A 16,340-nucleotide genomic window follows, 5' to 3' on the forward strand; every position below is an offset into this window, starting at 1 on the left:
AACGCATTAACAATTTCAGTAGTCTATCATGTTACCAACTTTTTATTTTTTTGTACATTTACTGTCATGGTGGGTAGGTTTGACAATTGAAGTAAACTACGCAGCCTGTGGATGTGTCTTCCGGAGGACTTTGACTAATAAATTTTGTGGGTCCTACTGTGTCCTTATTGTAAGGTTGGCCCTCAATCAAGAGTTGTAATAGTTTGCCCATTAATCCCTCCGTTTTCTTTTATTTCGGCAATATGACGTCACCGCCCTCGACTCCCAAAGTGCACTGCGCATGGTCAGACTTCTCTTAATGAGAATTGGGATTAAAACTTGATTTTACGAGATTTCTACGGAAGGTGAACAGAATTCTCTTTTATTAAATTTTGGGGTTATTACAATAATCGTTTTCATCCTGTTAAAAATCACATAACGTCATCTCTATTGGTCAAACCTCAGCTCTATTCTTCTACCGAACTCTGTCATTCGGTTGCTGGATAGCAGTTGTCATTTGTCACCGGCTACTTAAGTTCACGGATTGCAGTTGTAATCAACTTCAACGTGTCACTGGTTACCAACCAACTTACCAAGGCGGCAAGTTACAATACATTGGTTGTCAACTTGTCACTATGAAGTGATTGAAGTCTATGGACTGTGATAGAGGATCGATGGTGAGTTGATGGCAATAGGCAAGTCATTCCTGCCTTCGTTGTGTACAGTGTGCACTACAGTATATGCAATTCAAGTATTCCTCTTCGGTGTTAATAGAAGTTTGCTTCCCTTACTTCTTGGGTAATAGTATTAAATATTTCAACTATCCAGTCGCCCAGTAGCTAATCCATGTGTTTTAGTAACTGACATTTTATGTGTTTTATAAATTTCGGACTACCAGGGGTGTGCAAACGACTGGGTTACATGGGCCACAACACCTTGTATAACAATTAAGGGTCTCTGCCGGAAACGGATTTTTGTGTTATAGAAGCCTTGGAGGTAATGTATTTTTCATTGACTGAAACGGCAGATATACAGTTTATAAGTATGCAAATAAAATATGATATGTCTAGGTGTTGCATTCGTGATGAAGGAGAGGGGGGGGGGGGTGTTTGATGTAAACCTTTACTTAACCTGATTCAAGAAAGTCAGGTCTTTGGAAATCCAACCTAACCTAACCCAACGAGGTGCAACAGGTCTGTTTTTTTTATATCTATCTGTGGAGGGATTCACTTTACCTGCATAATGCCTCATACTTAACCTGATCTAGAGTATAAAAATCTGCAGAGATTGGTAATTGTATGATTATTTAATTTCTTGCCAACACATGATTCACTACTAGAAATTGTAAAATGTTGGTCTGTTTGGTGTATTTCATTTGGAATTAAGAGGGAAAAGCAAATATTAAATTGGTAAATATATTCTTTAATATCTAGCAAAATGCATGAATCATATATTTTTCCCTATCATTATCCTGTGTTTTTAAATATAAAACTTACCCGCTGGTTATATAATGGCTAAAGTCCCTGACGCCTCGGCAGGAAATTCAAAATCTCGTGCGCGGCTTAGCGCAGATATGCCATGTGTACGCCAGCGCCCTCGCGGTGCTACAGGTAGAACTATACTCAACTAATTCAGATTTTTCCTGCCGGCCATAGCTGGCTGTTCTGTTGGAAAATCTCTCGTTTTCTTACTCTGGACGTTTTTTGGTGATGTATTAACGTTTTTGAGTTTTGGCTTTCACATATTTGTTTTATTTGATCTGTGATCACGTATTTATAACTTGAAGGTAGGGTTAGAAGGTTTTTCAACCTATTTTAAACCTCATGAAAGCATAAGGGCGAAATGTAAACATTTCGTCCATTGATGACATCACAGCCTCTTCCGTAGGCTAAAAGTCTGTCGTGCTTTTTACAAAGAATATAAGTGAATATGCTTTTGAAGTATTAAGTTATAAATTAGATTAAAAGAATTATTTTGAGAAAATTTTATCCTTTTAATATTTTTCTTTAGATAATCTTCGATCTGTTTGCAAAGATTAACTAGCGTTCAGTTTATTTTTGTTACGCAGTAGTCAGTATTGTTACGATATTACAATATATTGTAGCGATTTTATGAATAGTACATTCTTCTTACTTCTCAAGAGTTTTAAGTTGTACTATATAAAAGGAACATTTTATTTTGCAATTAATTGGTCCTTTCAGTATTTTTTCCTTAGTCAGAGATCAAAGGAAGTTACAGTTCAGTTTATTTTATACAATGCAGTATTGTTTACAATCGATGGAGCGCACGATTCTATGTATCGTTGTTGCCTTGGTGGTTTTTGGAATACTAAAATTGTTCGTATATTATTTATAGATGTCCCAATGGTACGAGTGATGATTCGTCTTTTATTGGAACTTCTTAATTTGAGTTTATTTTAATTTATAAATATTATATCTACAGTATTAAGGTAATATTTGATATTTAATATTTTGTTACATTAATATGGGATTCGGTACATTTGCATTCCCATTCAAACAGTATAAACAGTGACAAAATTATAAGTCTCTCTACGCAGTTCATTTCGTTTGAGAGAGCGTATACTTTGGTTTTCAGGTAATTATGAAACTATCTTTGTGCCAAAGAGTATAGTGCAAATTTTTTAGTGATAAATTGTGCAGTGAATTTTATTCAGTGGAGAGTGCTTCTATTCGGACCTGTCGTTATCCTAGCCTTAGACCTCTGTCGAGCTCCTGGACCCAGGGGCGAAGTTAAGTCGAACGACGAAAGGAATCGAGAGGGTAACCAGGCATTTCAGTCTTTTAAGACCCGAACTGAAGTCCTCTCGAGCGTTTTCTGTCGATCACCAGAGCGCTCACCCTCACTATAGATAAAGCGAGGTATTAGTGTTTTCAAAGGCGCTAAGCTGAAAACAAAGTTAGAGTCGTTCTGCGTGTGTTACCTTTCATTCGGCGCGGACGCAGTGCCGCCACCTCCACCTGATGGGTGTCGTTTATGCAGTCTTTTCAGCCTGCCGTTAACAGTGCGGTTGGTGCCGCCACCGCCACCTGATGGGTGTCGTTTATGAAGTCTTTTCAGCCTGCCGTTAACAGTGCGGTTGGGTGTCTCGATTCCGGTCTTTGACACTTCAGCATCAGTATGGAGGCTTCAGCGCCAGTGCGGACGCTTCAGCATCAGTGTGGACGCTTCGCAACCTATGACAATAGACTTTGATGTCTAACTGACCATGACCGTCTAGTGTTGAGTTATTGTTGCTCCAGGCGCTATATTAAGAAATAAATCTTAACTAGAAAGATATATTTTTGGACCAAGGCCTGCTGGGCTAACTCTTGGTTGGGAGAACTAGAATTAAAACCTCTAAGTATTGAGGTCTGAATTCAGAATCACAAGGAGTGGATTCCTAAGAATCAAGACTTCTCTTCCTAGGATAGATTGTAAAAGGAAGGGAATAACTTTCAGAAACTCATGAGAATTTTTCTAAAGTTTCCCTCAAATTTTTTTTTTTACCTGCTACTCTTCGTTCCGACTTCAGAGTTTTCGCTAGTTGAGTTGATGGTGTCGCTATTTATTTTATTTTACTTTTGTTACTAGCCAGCTACAACCCTAGTTGGGAAAGCAAGATACTTTAACCCAAAGGGCTCCTTTAGGGAACAATGGCCCAGTAAATTAATGGTAAAATAAATAAATAAATTAACATTAAATCATTCTGAGAAAAATAACGAACCTTACTGTAGAAATTGATGCAGTGCTTGCAGCTGCTACAACAGAAAGGACATTAAGGCCTTTATGAGAATAGAACGTAAAAGTATATCTCCCACCACGGGCAGATTTTTTATGATTTATTGTATTATGTTTTTAAACCCCTCTTGTTAGTGACTCGTAAACATAGCGCAGTGCTCTGGAGGAGGTGTTTGTTCGTGTTCACCTTGCTCCTAGTCCTGTACCTCATCCTTACGTTCCAACCCTTGGGAGAAGGAAAGTCGGTAGGCTGAGGTACTTCGCGGACCTAGTGCATTAAACGTTTGTTCCTCCGAGCGATATTGTTGATGCAGTACAAGATGTTCCTTCTCCACTTTGGAATGATGAAGTAATGCTCTTTTCTTCGTCTACGATTGTCGAGCTATGACATCACAACCATGTGACATAGTATCTTGAATAGAGCGAAGTTGGAATGTCTTGAAGCAATCAGTTCGTCATCGCTATGGTATTATGGATCTTGTAACTGTTTTCTGCGTATTAGAATGCAGTTCCCTGACAAGAATGAGGTTCTATGTTTTCCCTGTCTACCAGACTAGGAAGTTACTCGTCATGTATGCACGCGAACAGAACTTACCCTCGCAGCAGGTGCGTTTTGATGCTTAAACAGGAAGCAATTGAGTGTGTTTTTTCTTCCACGAGAGAAGCGAAAGTCAGATAAGTCACATACAATCCTAGCTCTTCCTCTGGAATCTGACGCACTTTCAGGGAGGAAAGACTTTGTCCTCATCGAAGGACGCAAAACCTAGACTTGGTAGTCACCAATCAATATGTCCAAGACCTTTCAGGTGTCGTACGTTTTCTAATAACTTATCCTGCAGTAACTAATGTTCGCCAGAAGTTTTTTCTTTTCGGAAGAAGGCGACGTGTCGGCACCAGAATCGTGTAAAACACATCGTTCTAAGGGGGAAAAGGTGCTCAGTTTGCTTCTGTTCACACTTCTTCTCCTCCCCCAGTTTGGGGAAATGTCTATCACTTTCTTCTGAGGTCTAGCGACTACTGTTGACGGTATCTCACAGCATTGGATACGTTCAAGGCGCGCTTGAAATGTCATAGGGACAGTCTCGGGTCGCTCACAGGACTGCGGTTGATGTTCTCTCCTGGCCTTCGCCCACGCTTGAGTTGGCGCACTCGATACCTTGTGAGTGTAGATTTGGTCTGAACTAAAAGAGATCTATTCCATCTGTGTTTAGCGTTTACGATTCTCGGGGTGGGGAAAAATTTTTCTCCTAAAAGAGTCTAAGGACTACCATAGATCAAAGAAATGGTTTTCCGATTAGTGTCAGAAGGCATAATTCTCCTATGCTTAGTAACGCTTCCTCGCAGAGATATGCTCGTGTTACGAGAAGCGTTAGAGCGGGTGCTTGTAGCAGTCTGGTCTCTCTCTTACGGCAGATGTCACGCAGACACAGACGCAAGTTCTGGTCTCTCCCTCACGCAGTCACAGACGCAGACGCCAGTCTAGTCTTATGTTGGACACTGACAGTCAAAGTTGATCCTTTCATTTTCGCGGTCTGCGGGACGCGCGACTATCACTCATGCGGACGCATGCTACACGCGGACTACTCTAGGCAAACTGTTACGTCTTTCCGTCAATGACCGGACGCTATGCTGTCGCCTCCACGCAGCACACTGTAGATTTACAACAAGTGGAATACACACAGAGTGCTGTATCCACACGACAAGGTGAATGCATACAGCACGCTGACACCTTACGGCAATGCAAGCACATGCAACATTATGGTCGAATGCTAGACGCATACAGTCAGTCTTTTTTCTCACAGAAGTAAAAACGGACTATGGTCTCTCCTTCGCGTCTCTTTGGCCTCGCAGCTAACGCTCCCTCGTGTCAAGCTTTGGCTTTAAGTTTGTTGAACACTCACTGATTACACACGATCAGGTCTTAACCTCACAGCATGAGGTTCACGTTGTTGATGCTTCTTTTTCAACAAGCCTAGCTTTAATATCGGTTTCTTACGACCGATATGGACGCATTTTGGGAGGCGGTTCTAGATCCTGATTCTCTCTCACGACATGTTGAGTGTAGGCAGCATGCCGGAATCATACTGGACTCATGCTGGGACCATGCTGGAAGCATGTCATTAGTCTTTTTTCCCGTGTCAGGATCACAAACGCTTTATTTTAAACCATCAAGCTTTAGATCTAGCTGCCTCCAGTATTTCGGAAAACCCCTACGATCTATAGGGTTGTTCGAAGGAGACAGCTGAGGCTATCGCTTATACAAAGGACATTTGCCTCAAGGTTTTCCAACCCAATTAGGGTTTGTTCCGTAACTGGAATACAAACCACGCTATTTAAAGTGGGTAATTACTTTCGGTGTAGCTGAAAAGACGAGCCATAAAAATTTAACGAGGGATTACTACCCCACCGCTAGTTAGGGGGGGTTAGGGAGGGTAGTTAGCTACCCTCCCCCCTCACACACCTGTGTTGTAAGCTCACTTTGCTTACGGCTCGGGTGCTAGACGGACATGTCCGCTGTCACCCTCGCCTACACGACAGCCATCTCTTTTCTAGAGTGTTGTGAAGTTGGCTTCTACATTGCGGAAGTGCCCTGTGTTACCTGACCGCCCTTGTGGGACCTTCATGTCTTCTATCGAAACGGATCCACGCACCTTGTGCCCTTATTGTAGGGGCCAGCGGTGTGAAAGTGATAACGTATGTATGGAATGTAGGGAGTGGCCTACCTCCCAGTGGGAGAGGTTTTCTCGGCGCCGGAAGAAGAAGTCCAAACGGGATATTTCTCCTTCAAAGGTTTCTTTGAAGAAGGAAAATCCTAAGGACTCTTCTTCCGTAGCCCAAACCTCCTGCGAAGCTCCCATTCGGTCGGCCTCCGGCCTCTCGCGAGAGGCCGTCGAGTGGTAGCGTAGGCCGTACTGTTGTTGACCGATCTCGGGGTTTGGGAGAGGGAGTTGCCTCCCATAGCGAGGCAGCTCCTCCTCCTCCCCCGGGGGAGGATTTAATTATTTCTCCTGATTTGAATTATGATGATCTTTTGCAGCTTTGGGCTTCCTTGGGGCTTCAGGGTTTGCCCTCCAAGGAAGGCCTGTTTGACATGATCAGGTTGGGAGCAGCTGTCAAACTGTCACCGGCGGTAGCAGAGGTTGACCCTCTGTCTATTGTTGAGGCTGTTGTGGCAGACGTTTCCAGTGAGAGTGTTCAAACCCCTGCTCCAGTTGTAGCTGAAGGCTTAGCTCCCCCCTCCGAACATCCTTTAAGGGAGGAACTAAGTTCAACAATCTCTCCTGTGGGTGATTCCCCCCCCCCCCCCCGGGGGGGGGGGGGGTGTTCACTGACAGAGACTCCTCTTGGGAGGACTGCCGGTGGTTTGCCTGCTGCTCCCAGAAGACGTATCCGACGTAAGGCTCGCCATCCTCTTCGTCGCCGAGGTCTTCCTTCTCCTCACAAGGGTGTTAGAAGGCGCCTCTTTGGATCTTCATCCTCGCAGTCCCCCGCAGAGGAACCTCGTCCTTCAGCTACCGTTCCTGCTACTTCTTTGGACCTGGACCTCTCCGCAGATCGTTCGCGATCTCCTACGCCTGCCAGACCTGCTGACCTGCCTTACACCTTTCCTGGCTGCTGACGCGCTGTGGGCGCCCACCCATCCCGTTTTCAAACGGGCACCGGTCCCTTCGGGGCAAAAGGGGCTTTCACACATTGTGTGTAAGTCCCTTAAGCGCCAGGTTTCCCCTGTGCGCCAACGTTCGCCTGCTCGCCAGTGCACTACTGTGCGCAAGCGCCCTCCAGTTGCTGTCTCATCTCGCCAGCGCTCTCCTGCATGCCCACGATCTCCTGTTCGTCCTGCAGTTCCAGCGACTACGCGCCCACGATCTCCTGCTCGCCACCGGACCTCTGCACGCCCTCGGCCTGATACACGCCATGGACGCCCTCGGTCTCCTGCTCGTCAGCGATCTACTGTGCGCCAGCGCTCTCCTGCTCGCCAGTGCTCTCCTGCTCCCCAACGCTTGCCTGCTCGCCTTCGATCTTCGGATCAGGGCTCCAAAGAGAAGTCTTCTTCCTCCCTCTCTTGCTCGCCAGCGCTCTCCTCCACGATCGCTAACTCGCCATCAGACCTCACCTGCTCGCCATCCCTAGCCTACGCGCCATCGCGCGCCCACTGCCAGAACTTCTGTTCCTGATGAGAGCCCTCCTGCGTGCCCGCACGCTAGGGATATTCGCCCTGCACGCACGCGCCCTACGGCTTCGCCCTTACGGGCCCTTCAACATCCTGTGGCTGCACTCCATCCGAGGTCTCCGGAACACGCGCCAACGCGCCCCGTCACCTACACCCCCTGACACATACGCGCCCTGTCGCCTGCGTGCCCACGAGCTCCTTCTCCTGCGCGCCATCGTTCGCCCACGCACGAACTCTCCTACGCGCCAACGCTCGCTTGCGATGCCCAGCGCGACCCACAGCGCGTTCCCACTCAGGATCCTGCAGTACGACGCGCAGTCAGGTCATATTCATCCCCCCCCCTCCCCCCCCCCCATAAGCGCAGGACAGCGCGGTCAACGGAGGGAAGAAAATCTCCGGACAGGTCCAGGAACTTTTCTTCTACAACTTCTTTCTTTCAGGCAGACCTTGTTGTAGTTTCCACTCCTAGGGATCTTATGACCCCCTTCCCTCCAGAGGGTGCCTCAGACAGCGCTGCTATCAGTCGGCTGCCCTGGTTTGGGACCTTGATCAGACCGGTTGCGCAGGCTTTCAAACGTGCTTTCTCTGAACTAGGCCTCAAATCAGCGGCTATCTCGGCCCCCCTTAAGAGGAAGAGAGGAGTGGACGACGTGGTTACTTCTCCAAGGGCGAAACTGGTTCCTCGGAAGCTGTCGAGGAAGGCTCCCTCCCCTCCCCAGACTTTCCCTCCATCCCCTGTGGATGAGGGTTTTCTGTCCTCAGGGTATTCTCGTGAGGTGAAGCGTTCTCTCATCGCACCAATGGGAGAAACCCACCTCGCGCCGAGAAGTCTCCTCGGGTGGAGGCGGAGAAGAGCCCCCCACCATCTTTGTTGGAATCCTGCATCCCTTCCAGGAGGGAGTCGAAGGACTCCAAGACGGTTCCGAAATCTTCTTAGAGGATCAGACCAGAACCAGCCAAGCCCGCGAAGAACGTCCACGAGTCCCCCAAGAAGAGCCTTTGGGGACTGGAGACCTTGCTGCTAGTCCATCAGGAGGAGAGCCACAGGAGTCGGAGCATGCCTTTTGGCAAGTTTTGACTGATGAGGAACCTTAACGGATTTTCGGATCCGGAGATTCCTCCTCGAGAAGGCAAGGACACGGTTCTGGACCGAGTCTTTGGTACTCAAAAGCCTCCTAAAACCAGCTTTGCCCTGGTCCCAGGGGGTCAAGAGTGCCAGAGATAAGGTCAAGAGCCAACTCTCCTAGCTAGCCTCCTCCAGCCGTTCGAGCGCCGGAAACAAACTCCTCCCACCTCCTCGTGTCCACCAGAGGAGGTACTTTGAAATTGTCGAGGAGTCCTGTTTAGCTCTTCCCCTCCACTACTCTGTGGAAGAGCTCTCCAGGGGAGTCCCTCTCGAGAGAGACTCCAACCGGCCAGTGTCGTTCTCGGCCTCGGAGATTCTCTGCCAGGAGAAGGTAGAGAAGTGTGCCATGCAGGCCCCTTCGTGGCTGGATATCTGGCTAGGATCTCTTGGCATCCTGATACGATCCGAAGACTTGTCTAAGGAGAGTACCAGGAAGGCCTTGGAGACCTTCCTTCTTTCAGGCACTCGTACCATCGAGTTTCTGGCCAACCAAGTCTCGAAATTGTGGGCTAACATTATCCTGAAATGCCGTGATACGGTGTCTGAAAGATTCAACTCGAAGATCCCGAACACCGAGGTCAGTAAGCTCAGACATTCCTCCCTTTAGGGGAGTAGTCTGTTTGAGCCGAAAGATGTAGAGCAGGCGGCTGAGAGGTGGAGGAAGTCCAACCAGGACTCCTTCCTCCAGAGGGCTTTAACATCAAAGCCCTATAAGCCTCCAGCACCTCAATAACCTCGCCCTGCAAAGACGACAAAGCCGGCAGTAGCAGCAAAGGTAGCGGTGTCCAAACAGCCCTTTCCCGTCAAGGACAGGAGAGGCAAGAAGTCCTCCAGGGGAGGCAAAAATGCTAGGGGGAGTGGCCGAGTCCGCAAATGCCAGGATTGGCAGTCTCCCCGCATGTCCACCAGTGGGGGGATGCCTTCAAAGTATCGCGAACAGGTGGCAGGAACTCGTGGCCGATTCCTGGATGATCTCCGAGATCAGCCAAAGATATCGCGTCCCGTTCATAACATCTCTTCCTCCCCTGACAGCGAATCCAGTGTCGTTGAGCTCTCTTGCCATGGGATCGACAAGAGGGCAAGCCCTTTGGGCAGAAGTCGAGACCATGTTGAAGAAGGACGCTCTCCAAAAGGTCGTCGACGGGTCCCCAGGCTTCTACAGTCGACTCTTTCTTGTAAAGAAGGCGTCTGGAGGCTGGAGACTGGTCATCGACCTCTCGGCTCTAAACAGGTTTGTCAAGCAGACCCCGTTCAGCATGGAGACGGCAGACACGGTCAGACTCGCAGTGAGACCGCAAGACTTCATGTGCACACTGGATCTGAAGGACTCGTACTTCCCGATCCCAATCCATCCGTCTTCAAGGAAGTGCCTAAGATTCAGCTTAGACAACAAGATCTACCAGTTCAAGGTGCTGTGTTTCGGTCTCTCAACAGCACCTCAGGTTTTCACCAGTGTGTTCAACCTGATATCTTCGTGGGCACACAAGATTGGCATCCGTCTCCTCCGTTATCTGGACGACTGTCTGATCTTAGCAGACTCGGAGTCAACCCTTCTTCGTCACCGAGACAAACTTCTGGGGATTTGCCAAGATCTAGGGATCATGGTAAATCCCGAGAAGTCTTCTCTGCTTCCTTCCCAAACACTGGTATATCTAGGCATGATATTGGACACCAATCTCCTCAAAGCCTTCCCATCAGACGACAGGATAGCAAGGCTGAGGAAGGTCGCAAGTCCTTTCCTCAGACGAGACGAACTCCCAGCCCAATCGTGGTTACGTCTCCGCGGCCATCTCTCTTCCTTGGTTCGTCTAGTTCCCAACGGTCGTCTCAGAATGAGATCCCTGCAGTGGCGACAAGTCCCGGTGGAGTCAAGGACACGATTCCCAGGACGTCTTGATCCCTATGGGTCTCGCGGAACGGACGGCCCTTCAGCTGTGGGTGGCAGACGAGAACCTACGAAAGGGAGTGGATCTTCTCGTCCTCCCCCTGGATTTGATGCCGTTTTCGGACGCCTCAAAGAAAGGGGGGGGGGGGGGAGCCCACGTTCTGAACCACAGGACCTCAGGCCTGTGATCAGAATCAGAAAAGTGCCTCCATATAAATCTGCTAGAAATGAAGCTGTTTTTCTGGCCCTTCAACAGTTCCAACAGCACCTGGCGGATCACTCTGTGGTGGTGATGAGCGACAACACCACAGTACTGGCTTACATCAACAAGCAGGGAGGTACCTTTTCAGAACAGCTATCCCATCTAGCAGTAGAGATACTGAGATGGACCGAACTCCACTCTATTTCACTTTTGGCTCGCTTCATTCCGGGCAAAAGAAATGTGCTTGCCGACAGTCTGAGCAGAGCGTCTCAGATAGTGAGTACCGAGTGGTCTTTGGATTGTCAAGTAGCCAACAAAGTCCTGACTTTGTGGGGTTCCCAGATTGTGGATCTGTTCACGACAGCGTTGAACTTCAAACTGCCGCTGTACTGTTCCCCAGTCCCGGACCCCAAGGCGCTCTGGCAAGATTCTTTCCAACAACGGTGGGATAACGTCGACGTATACGCCTTTCCCCCGTTCTGTCTGATGAGGAGGGTACTCAACAAGACCAGACTATCGGTCAACCTCTCGATGACTCTCATGACTCCGCTGTGGCATCAAGCAGAATGGTTCACGGAGCTTCTGAGGGAACTCCCTCCATGACACGAGCTACTCAAACAACCACACGCCAACATCTTTCACCAAGCCGTAGCTTCGCTTCGGCATTACGCCTGGAGACTATCCAACATCTCGCAGAGAGAGGATTTTCGCAACAAGTTGCGGAAAGGATGTCTGGACACCTGCGAAAGTCATCCGCAGGGGTGTACCAGGCAAAGTGGAGAGTTTTCTGTGGTTGGTGTCGTGGAAGGGGTATCTCTCCACCCGATGCCACTATTCCAGCAATAGCGGAGTTCTTCGTGTATTTGCGAGAAGAAATGCGCCTTTCAGTCTCGGCAGTGAAAGGCTATCGCTCAGCCTTAAGTCCAGCCTTCAGGCTCAAAGGAGTGGACATTTCTTCTTCGCTAGAACATTCCCTACTCATACGTAGTTATGAACTTACCTGCCCTCAGTCGGAAGCGAGACCTCCTCCATGGAACGTGGTTCGAGTTCTCAGGTCTCTTAAGAGACCTCCTTACGAACCATTACGCCAGGCTTCTGATCGCCACCTGACTTGGAAGACTGTGTTCCTACTAGCTTTGGCGTCAGCCAAGCGAGTTAGCGAACTTCATGGTCTCTCGAATGACATTGCCCATTCAAGGGGATGGGGGGAGGTAACGTTCAGCTTCGTCCCTGAGTTTATTGCTAAGACTCAGAATCCAGGTGTGCCGGACCCTCGCTTCGACTCCTTCCGGATTTAGAGTCTTCGTTCCGAAACAGATGACCCAGACCATCTCCTACTGTGCCCAGTAAGGAGTCTGAGGCTATACCTGAAGAGAACAGCTGCAGTTCGTCCCCAAGTGCGGGCTTTGTTTGTCAGCACTGGGAGATCGAAGAGGAGGGTTACCAAGAAAATCATCTCAGCATGGATTCGAAAGGCAATTCATCTGTCTCTGAATCCTGACCCTCCTCCATCACGTCGTCCTAGAGCTCATGATGTCAGGGGAGTAGCTACCTCCCTGGCCTTCAAGAAAAACTTCTCAGTGACGCAGGTTCTACAAGCAGGGGTGTAGAAGTGTCAAACGACCTTCACAGCCCACTACCTGCAAGATGTGACCCACAGGAGGCTCTATACGTTCTCTGTCGGTCCTGTGGTGGCTGCACAACAGCTGGTTTAAACCTCAGGCCCCTTAATGGACAAGTAGCAGAGGGTTGAGGGCATTGTTACCCGGTTTTAGTCTGCATGAATGAAAAGGTATGCCTGGCCCTTATTCTTTTCTTCATCCTCCCCTCTCTTGGGGAAAGCAGCATCCTGTGTTCTCTGCACAGCTGACCTCAAACCACTGCAGGTAAACCATGTTCCCTTGTGTTCCTAGTATTAAGTTAATACTGTCACGTCCCCATACCCTGACTAGATGGTATTGGGAGAGTCCTAGCCTAAAGTTTCCATCTAAAGAACTTCAGGTCAACTTCCTAGGACAAGTCACACTTTTCTCCTTCACACACAGCTTATGTAGGCTGCAGCCCTTGCATAGCAAGGTGCGAGCGAGGTGCAGGGACTCTTTATTGTTGAGTGCTGACACACTCAGATAATGAGTCCCTGGGCAAAGCCAAAAGTCAGTATGGCTGGGACTTATTCCACCCTTCCTAAGGGTTAAGTCACCCACTTTAAATAGTGTGGTTTGTATTCCAGTTACGGAACAAATGACAAATTCGTAGATAATTTGTATTTTTCCTAACTATACAAACCTTAGCTATTTAATCAAACTTGCCCGCCAGCCCTGTCCCCTATGAAGTCCTAGCTCTAAGCAAAGTGAGCTTACAACACAGGTGTGTGAGGGGGGAGGGTAGCTAACTACCCTCCCTACCCCCTACCCTCCCTACCCCCCGCTAACTAGCGGTGGGGTAGTAATCCCTCGTTAAATTTTTATGGCTCGTCCTTTCAGCTTCGCCGAAAGTAATTACCCACTTTAAATAGCTAAGGTTTGTATAGTTAGGAAAAATACAAATTATCTACGAATTTGTCATGTTTTATGGAGTGGTGTAGAGCTAAAGCCTATTTCTTCTTAGACCTTGGAAGAAAACACATTTTTTCTTCCTCGACCATCAAAGGGTACAGGAGTATGCGGGCAGCTGTCTTCAGACGCAGAAGATTGGATCTATCAAATAGAGACCTTATATATCTTCTCGGATCATTTGAGATGACTTAGAGGCGTCAGCAAGATGCGCCAGCCTGAAATTTAGGGTTCGTTTCTGGAGTTTCGCGGTAGTGACAGATCTGAGCCTTTACACTTGGTTTCATTTTAAGGCCTAACTTTGGAGACTTTCTGAGTAAGTCTACCATAGTTGAGGTCAGTGAAATTCCCTCTTTTTAGCAAGAACATGGATTTCACAATGGTTAAGCCATAGGTACCTTGCAATCTGGATTCTTGGTCATTAACAAACATCCTTCTCATCCATAGCCTAAATCTTTCGGGATCACTATCATCTCGAATTTGGTTTGTGATGGGCTGTGAAGAGTTTTTTGCCCGATTAAAACGATGAAGTTTTATCGGGACAGGAACAAAGAAATTAAGAGTATTCATGACTCTTGGGTGCACGGTCAAGAAGCCTGCGCTATCTATGTCTAAAACACTATCATCTCGTATAGACTTTAATTACTGTACAAAGGTTCTTTCACACGGTTGGGTGACAGATCATAAGATGTCGAAGAGTAAAGACTCACGAAGTTAGAGCTGTAGAAACTTCGGTAACTTTTAAACTAAACTGTTCTCTGCAAAGCATTGCGTATACAGCCTTGTGAAGGGGTAATCCTGTATTCGCCTTACATTACTTTTACCGTATCCAGTCTCTTTATGAAGACGTCTACGTTTTGGGATCACTCGTAACAACGAGTGCAGTAGTAGGTGAAACATCCTCCACTACATTTCCCTAAATTCCTAGTATCCCTTTTCTTCTCTTGGAACTGTTGTATATATTTTTTATGATTGTACGTGAAGATTGGTCAGCAATCTTCCGCAATCTTTGACCTAGTCAGGTGGTCTTTTTGTTCCCAGAGAGCGCCCGGAACAAGGGTATTAGTTGAGGTCCTGTCATGTTATAGGTGGTGGTACCGTTTGACAGCTCCTAGAGATCATCAGCCCCGAGTGGATCACTGGATCTCCTAAGGATAGCAGACAAAATGAGGCAGAGCATTACTGTCAGCTTACTTATCAGGTGAGAACCGCTTAAGTTGTTTATGTAACTCTTAAGTGAATTTCTAATTATGCAGCTGTCTCTGACCCGCCACCAATGGGTGTCAATCAGCTATTATATAACCAGCGGGTAAGTTTTATATTTAATAATGATATTTTCATAATAAAATAAATTTTTGAATATACTTACCCGCTGGTTATATAAGTTTTAGACCCACCCTCCTCCCCTCTAGAGACATTGGGGCATGGAAAATCTGAATTAGTTGAGCATAGTTCTACCTGTAGTACCGCGAGGGCGCTGGGGTACGCCTGGCATATCTGCGCTAAGCCGCGCACGAGATTTGAATTTCCTGCCGAGGCGTCAGGGACTTTAGCCATTATATAACCAGCGGGTAATTATATTCAAAAATTTATTTTAGTATGTAAATATCATTTTATCTTTCTGACCATGGATATTTGGACAAACGACCCATTCATAAGTTTTCGTAACCCGCCCCCTCTTTCCATAGAATAACAATTTTGGAGATGCAGAGGATCCCCGTAGAAACTATGTTTTGGGGTCAGTTTTTATAAAATGATAGCAGGTTATATGTACTGTACTTTTTCATTTTTATTATGCTTCGTATATCACTTTCTTCTTAAGGCCAAAATATGACCCTATGGCAAAAATAGTCATATGTTGTCACGTGGAACGTATTAATGGTGTTGAGTCGGGTATTACTTTATATAATGTACAGATACAAAATGTTGTAAACGCGTAAAAATGGAAACATTGCTATGTCTGACAACTTTGTCTGAAGCTCTGTTACCTTTGCCGCTTCAAGTCAACCCTTTATTACTTGAATGGTTGTTAACAGTATGATAAAATACGGTATCTGTCACTATTAAAGATGAAATAAGAAATAGCTAAAGTATCTTAATAATAACTTGATACCAAGATTATAATATAATAAAACTCACTATGATGCATCTCAAACATCTTCCTATTTGGTTTGGCTAGAAGAATACCTACTGCCTGTGAGCCTTAAGGCCTATCCTCACCATCTGTTATGCCTGACAGGCAAGCCATGATACTAATCCCATTGGGTAGTGAGAATGAGGATTTAATAAACTTCAGAAATGGGAAATTTACCGGCAAGGATCTGCCAACAACAGTGCAACCAGATGGTGTGTAACCCATAATCTCTACTCATTCAGCTGGCAGAGACTGGTAGGCAAAGAGAACACAGCGAACAAGTACATAATATAATAATTTCCCTACGATGCCCCCTTACAGACACCTTTTGTTCCAACACTAATACAAACCCTTGTTATGTATAGGGATATTACTTTCAGCGAAGCCTGTCTAGTGATTTGGAACGAATATTTCAAACATAATCCTTTAGTAATTTGCTTCTTTTCTCTCTATAAGTTTGAGAACGTGTTGGATCAATGTTGTGGTTCTTTGGTCAATTCCTTAGATCCTCTCCTCTGCCCTTCATTCTTGCATTGGGAAACATAACCCTGTG

At 46.7% G+C, this 16,340-nt stretch overlaps 1 long non-coding RNA gene across 2 annotated transcripts in view; it reads left to right on the plus strand.

Moving 5' to 3' along the window:
* The first annotated feature begins 529 nt into the window (after nucleotides 1-529).
* LOC137630080 (uncharacterized) overlaps nucleotides 530-16,340 on the plus strand; it is a 41,779-nt gene continuing 25,968 nt past the window's right edge. For both annotated transcript variants that reach the window (XR_011041640.1, XR_011041641.1), the window contains exon 1: nucleotides 530-656. This is a non-coding gene — a long non-coding RNA (uncharacterized lncRNA). The remainder of the gene's footprint in view (nucleotides 657-16,340) is intronic.

The sequence above is a fragment of the Palaemon carinicauda genome, chromosome 38 (assembly GCF_036898095.1).
Source record: "Palaemon carinicauda isolate YSFRI2023 chromosome 38, ASM3689809v2, whole genome shotgun sequence".
Lineage (NCBI taxonomy): Eukaryota > Metazoa > Arthropoda > Malacostraca > Decapoda > Palaemonidae > Palaemon > Palaemon carinicauda.